Source organism: Rousettus aegyptiacus, unplaced genomic scaffold (assembly GCF_014176215.1).
Source record: "Rousettus aegyptiacus isolate mRouAeg1 unplaced genomic scaffold, mRouAeg1.p scaffold_m13_p_4, whole genome shotgun sequence".
NCBI classification, from domain to species: domain Eukaryota; kingdom Metazoa; phylum Chordata; class Mammalia; order Chiroptera; family Pteropodidae; genus Rousettus; species Rousettus aegyptiacus.
The window spans coordinates 158,000,475-158,007,302 of NW_023416307.1; the positions used below are offsets into that span (position 1 = coordinate 158,000,475).

General features: G+C 60.9%; 1 pseudogene; it reads right to left on the minus strand.

Annotated features, from left to right (window-relative positions):
- Positions 1-1,103: 1,103 nt before the first annotated feature.
- Positions 1,104-1,219, minus strand: LOC118602131 (annotated as a pseudogene).
- Positions 1,220-6,828: the final 5,609 nt, after the last annotated feature.

Here is a 6,828-nt window from a genome sequence, read left to right on the forward strand (position 1 = left end):
AACCACGCCGCAGGCCATTGTGTTCTCTGTCGCCTTCCGACTTTTGTCTTCCATCAACGAGGAAGGCTTTATGTCTAAAACGGGGTATTCGTAGGAGGAAATGGGTGCGGAGCAGGTCCTCCTACGTGTGCACGGCTTCGAGTGAGGAAGACGGGCGCCGGCGGCGTGGGCAGGCCGCCTCCGCGCACGGGGCTCACGCGGGAGCCGGCTCCTTTCCACGACGAGGAGGGGGCGGCCACCACCTCTCGCGTCGCTATGAACGCCCTCTGGAGCCTCGGCTCCCCTGGTGGTGGTCGACGCCGCACAGGGCCGTCTCGATTTAAATTAAACCAATTAAAATGACGTGAGGTTTGAGGTTCGGTGCCTCGGTCACGTTGCCTGTCACGATTCAAGTGCTCGGTGGACACACGCGGCTGGTGACCGCGATGCTGGACGGCGCAGATGCGGGACCCCCCCCCCCCACGGCGGACCGTGCCTTCGGACGCTGCTGCCTTGGGGCGGGCTCCATCCGCTCCAGTGTAACCGTCGCTGGCCGGCGTTGCAAACCTGGCTCTCCAGCTGCCTCTAGGCCTTTCCCGTCTCAGTGAGTCTCCGTCCCCCGGGTCTCTGTCCTGTCCCTGGGCCGTCCCTCTGCAGTGCAGCCTCAGGCAGTGGCTCACAGTGGGCTTAGTTTACGTCGTCTCCTTTAGGCTCAGCTGCTGCAGGTGCGGCCACCGGCTCGGCCCGGCTGGAAAGGGCTGACTGTGTGCATTTTGCGCCTACTCCGAGTTCAGCGATGTTACATTGGTAACTTGGAATCAACCACGTGAGACTATGTACGTTATACAAATCGGCAAACATCACGAGTTGGGGCGTTTGGGATTTTTTTTTCCTCCTCTTTAATCATTTGCTAACGTGTATCTGTTAGCACTTACAATATGTCAATTCTTAATATTTGTTAAACGAATGAATGACTGTCTCTTGGACAATCAAAATACCCACTGATAGGTTGGTGCTCAGAGACATTCTGCAAATTGAATTTGTATATAACCTGGTATCTGCAAACACGCATGGCCAAGGAACACTTTTTCAAGGAATTGTTCTATTTGTTTGTTTATTTTTTACGCCTACAGCACCTGGTCTTCCTAGATGGTCTCCCATCCAAGTACTAACCAGGCCTGACCCTGCTTAGCTTCCGAGCTCAGGCATCGGGCTGGTTCAGGGTGGCGTGGCCGTGGACCGTGGACCGTGGCTCCACTGGGGCGTGAACCCAGGACCTTCTGTGTGTGAAGCAGATGTGCTGACTGCTACACTATGGAATCATGTCCGAGGAAGTTTTAAATAGTACCTTCTAGAGATAATCTAGAAGAAGCGTTCACTAACCTTTATAAAATTGACCAGGTTTTTAACCTTTAAAGTTTATTTACTTGCTGGCAGTAAGGTATTTATTCAAAGTGATTTTCTCATAGTATGACTAGATGGTAATATTCAAGTAAAAAAGTGGATTTTTTTTTTCCACATGTAGAGTTCTCTGGTAAAATACATGATGTGAAAATCAACTCACACCGTTAAGAAAAGTCATTATGCCCTCTGGGGGCAGAGGAAAATCTCGCCGGCCCGGGCCGCTCCTCCGTGAGGCAAAGCCAGACGGGGCGCGCTCTGGGGGTCCGTGCCCCCACTTCTGGGGAAGCGAGGCCAGCATGTGCTGCCCACGGGCACGTGCCGTGCGCGATGCGGCCGCCGCGTGCGCCGCCGGCCCTGAGCGGTCAGTGCTCCTTGACCCCCACGGACGCTGTGTCGAGGTCTTGATTATTCGGGTCTCAAAACGCGACTTTATGTGGAAGAAGGGTCTTTACAGAGGGAATCGAGCTAATCCACAGGGCCAGTGTGGACGCCAATCGAGACGCAGGAGGAAGGCGGCCAGGTGGCTGGAGTGTCGCGTCTGCAAGGCCCAGAATGCCGAGGATCGGCCGCGGGAGAGGCCGGGAGTCGCCCCTGGAGCAGGCGGAGAGGCGCGTGGCCCTGCGGGCACCTCGTTTTCAGCCGGACCGCAGAACTCCCGGGCCATAAATTCCAGTTTCTGGAGCATCGTGACGGCAGCCGTGGGAAACCAATACGGTGACTTCCCGAGGTCGCGCTGACGGTGGGTGACGAAGCCGGCGTTTGGCACCCCTTGGGGGCTCGGCGCATGTGACCTGCTGTGTTTATTTACAGCACCGTTAGCAGCGAGGCGCGGTACTGTTACTGTGGAGAATCCAATGTGCGGCTGCAATTTTTCCTTCCTCCTACCCCTGTGCTGGGCTCCGTTCACTCTGCTACGGTGGGGGGGTCCTTGGCATGGATTCAAAACCCTGCTGATCGCACTCGAAACCTAATCCGAGATCGGTCATCCATTCTGGGGCAGGTTGCCGAGTTCAGACACCAGGTAGCCCCCACTTTCAGGAAGTGCGCCCCTTACAGCCTGACGTCTGTGACCCTCGGAGGACTTTTTGAGACGATCGCTAAACCGGGCTTGTGCGGGACCCTCCCCGCCCCCCACGCCCGACGCCCCGAGCAGGTGTGGGGAGCTGACCGCCGCAGCCCCGCGTTCCGGCGGGGATGGACCTGGAGAGAATTACGCCAGCTCCGAGCTCCGCACTGATGTCCCGCATCCCAACGCGCGTCCGCAGAAACGTGATGCAGCTTCTTCACTCCCTCGGCCGGAGACGCGAGGGCTCACGCTCTCGGCACGCGCGTCGGGGCCGCTCTTAGCGGCGACGGGGATCATCGGCCCCTTGGAAGCGAGGCGGACGTGGGGTTGTGGGGTCGTGGGGCCGTGCGGGTGGGCGGAGGATCGCATCTGGGTTCTTTGTCGTCCTACAGAGGATGATGAGTTTGTTAGGGCGGAGCAAAGTTAGAGGAACCAAACCCAGATTCCCCGTCCACTCCCTGCTCTGCCCCACGGCCCAGGCCTCCTTTGGGTGCCGCGCCCTGGGGCGCCCTGGAGCGCGGCGGGACCCGAAGCGAGTGGTTCTCCCAGTTTCCCCGGCCGGCGTGCCCTCGACTCTGGGGAATCGCGAGCAGCTGCGCGAGGGCAGAGCCCGCCGTGTGGATCGAGCCGCGGGACGCACCGGGAAGTCACGTGGTTCCCGTGGCTGTGGCTGGTCCCCCATGAGAACCTACAGAGCAGTGGCCGTGGACGGCAGCTCCACCAGGCGGCCCCGGGGCCGGGGTCGGGGGTCCCGGCGTGTGGCCCGCGTCGGCCTCCGCGCTGCAGGGGAGGCGAGCAGGGGAGCGGTCTGCCTGCTGCGGGGGGTGGGGGGGGGGGGGGGGGGGGGGCGGTCAGTCAGGCACAGCGATCGCGTCCAGACCTGCCCCCCGTCCCCATGGTCCCCTCAGCCTCAGCTCTGCCCCTCCCCCTCCGAAACCCTCGAGGCCGCCCCGCTGTGCTGGCGAGCCTTCGCCCGAGCCGCTCCGGACCCTGCTGGACTGGGGCGAGCAGCTGTGTCTATCACGATGCCGTGGACCGCGTCTCTGGACGGGGCCGGCCCTGCGGGGCTGGGATGCCCGGCGTGCCTGTGGCCGTGTTGGGGGGCGGGCGGGGCTCGTCTGGGGCGGCTCGTCTGCAGGGCGCCTGCCTGCCGTCCTCTGGGGGCGCCTCCGCACGCGATTCGGGGTCCCCGTGTGCGGAGAAGCAGAGGGCGGGTCGGGGTGGGCCACTTGCCCAGAGCCTCACGGCCAGGGGCCGGGGGAAAGGACGCTCAGGTCCAGGTTCCCCATTACGGCGGCTGCTCAGACCGAAGAGGAGAGAGCGAGCGAAACGGCTTGCTGGCCTGACAGGCGCCGAGACCTGGCCGGGACAGCCCTGTGGCCCGGCGTTTGCCCCAGGAGGAAGCTCCTCCCCGCGGCGCGGTCCCCGTGGCGCGGTGCCTCCGCTGTGCCGTGTCAGCCGGGGGGTGGGGAGGGGGTGACATCTTCATCGCCAGACGGCTCGCTCTCCGGCGAGGGCTTCAGCTGTTCAGCTGACAGATGTCCGTGGCAGGTGCACCGTGGCCGGGGCGTCTTTCCGTGGAGGAATGTCTCAGTCCGCAGTCCGGCGCCAGGCATGCTGGACCCCAGGGGCAGATGCCGATAGGAAGACCGGGGTGGGGTGGGGGTGGGGTGGAGGCGGGGACAAGAATAGCTTCTCCCCGGCCCCTGGACGGAATTCTAGAAGGAGCAGCCTAATTCTTTCTATTTCTGGTGGAAGAGTCATGTGGTCAATGCTGGTGGATTTGTTCTGCTGACTCAGTTGAAATGGGAAGAGAGTGTGTGTGTGTGTGTGTGTGTGCACGTGCATGTGCACAAGTGATTTATTAAGACCAGGCTCCGGGAGAGACAGGTAAGCGTGACGAGGGCCCAGGTGAGGGAGGGGGCAGGCCGTGGTGGGATCTCGTGCAAAATCTGTCAGAGGCCACCCGGCCTGACCCCACGGGGGACCCTGGGGCGCGAGCTGGGCCTCAGAGGTGTCCTCGCCTGTGGGCGTGGGCCGAGGGCCGCCCAGGCCCTTCCTGGTCATCGTGAGTGGGGAGTGGCCCCAGCAGCCGAGGGGCGGCCTCCGTGGATCAGCGTGGGTGCTGGTCGTCAGCATCGAGGTCCCGCAGGAGAAGGGCACGCAGCTCGCTGAGCAGACCCAGCGGCCGGAGCGGGCGCCGGCACGGCCCACGGCGTCGCTGCCCGGGTCATCCTGGAGCGCCGCGGACGAAGCGCAGGCACACTGCGCGCCTCCACCGCGCGACGCTGGCCTCGGCCCCGCGCGGCAGGGGCTCTCCATTGCTCCCTGTCACGGGCCCCTGGCGGCCTCCGTCTCCGTGAGCGCAGACCACGCCAGGCGCCTCGTCTAAGTGGAGCCATGCTGCGTTTTCCGTTTGGGGGGAACCACCTCGTTTTTAACCAAACACCTTTAAAACACAGTGCCCCGAGATGTTCACATCATAGAAACGGCCTCGGCGGCTCTCCTGCTCCTACTGGGTGCCGGACGCCCCTCCTGCTCCTGCCAGCAATTTCTACACGAGAACGAGATCGGGCCCCGGAGGGCGCTGCCTGGCGGGGCTGTGCGCACCTCATCGGGCGGCAGACGGGGTCGCGGTCACCTCAGTGCCCTGAAGGCTCTGATTCCCGGTTCTTCCCCAGACCCGCGACTCCGCCCTCCCACGCCAGGAGAATGTGTTCTGCTTAACCACAGCCCTTCTCACGGGGCATTTGTGTAGCCGGAAACGGATTTTCAGAATCGCCCATCCCATACAGCAGTTTCCGGCCTTGTCCTCAGCCACCGACTCCGTCCTGGACGGGATCCCAGTTTCCCAAACCGGGCGAGGCGGAGCCATGTGTCTCGGGGTTCAGTGAGTTCGGCCTTGCGGTTTGGCCTGGGGCTTCAGCCTGGGGGTTCGGCCTGGGGGTTCGGCCTGGGGCTTTGGCCTGGGGCTTCAGCCTGGGGGTTCAGCCTGGGGCCTTGGCCTGGGGGTTCGGCCGCAGCGCGCCCCCTCTGCCTGTCCTGCTCTGCTGCGTCAGAGCCACGGGCTTTCTGAAAACGGCCTGAAAACGAATGATCTAAAAAAACGTTGCGAGCTTCCTCTTTACGCCCACGCGTGACAGGTGAGAAATGCCCCCCTCAGACACCCCGAAGGGGGTCCGCTTCAGTTCCCAGAAACTGTGAACGTACCTCCTTTGAGGAAAGGGTCTTTGCAGATGGGAGGAAGCGAAGGCTCCCGAGATGAGGACCTTCCCGGCGGGCCCTGCGGGCCACCACGAGTGTCCTTACCCGAGGGGGCCAGGGAGTGGCAGGCGGAAGAGGGGACTCAGGGCAGTAGAGGGTGGGGCAGAGGGGCAGCAGACAGAGATGGCCTGACGCCGCCGCCACGCAGGCCCTGCCGGGCAGCCCCCCGGGGCCGCAAGGGCCAGGAGCCGACTCGTCCCCGAGTCCCGGGGGAGGGCGTGGCCCTGCCCACTCTGGGGCTTGTAGCCTCCAGAATTTTGAGAGAATAAATTTCTGTTGTGTTAAGCCATTAAGTCAGTGGAAACTTGTTCCGGCAGCCACGGGGAACCAATCTGCCATGCAATTAGAAAATTATTTTCTAAGGTATCAAAAAAATCCGTCTGGAGCTGCTCTGTGCACACGGTTGCTGGCTCTGGTCACCCCCACCCCGGGCAGACGGTGGGCCCAGTGCTGACATCTTGGACAGGCACCCAAATGGATCGGAGAGCTTCCTGCCGCCTTCCCCCGGGGAGAAATCATGAATTTTCATCATTTCAGCCGGTTTGATTTTCAAGTGTTCTTCTATCAACACAGAATTTGGAGAAACTCTTGAGAGCGAAAAGATTCACACAGTCTCAGAGCACGAGCCCTTTCTCCAGTCGATTTTCCCCTGCCAGGACGGCGGTTCGTTTCTGTGCTACTAGTCCATTTACATAAGTTCCGTCTCTGGAGACGGGGATGTAAAAGGCATGGGCTCTGTCTGCATAAGAGATAATGCACCTTCCCGGTCTGCGGAAATTAAGCTATTACCGAGTCCACACAGTATAAATATTTAAGCCATCGAGTGGCATTTTATGCAAATCGATAAATGAGAAGGAAACAGCACTTGCAGAAAAAAGTAAATTGACTTTTATAGAAGTAGCAAGGCCACTGCTAGACACTTCTTACGGACAGGACATCCCGTAGGCTGGCCATGTGCTGTCGGTCTCAAAAAACAAACTCCAACAAGAGTTTTAAGTTCTAATAATTCCTTCTGCTTAGGTGGTGCTTTCCCGGTTGCCAAATGCTTCTGTATTCATTCATTCTTTCTCACTTTAACTTGGTACGTAGATAAAACGGCGATTTATGGGTTGTGT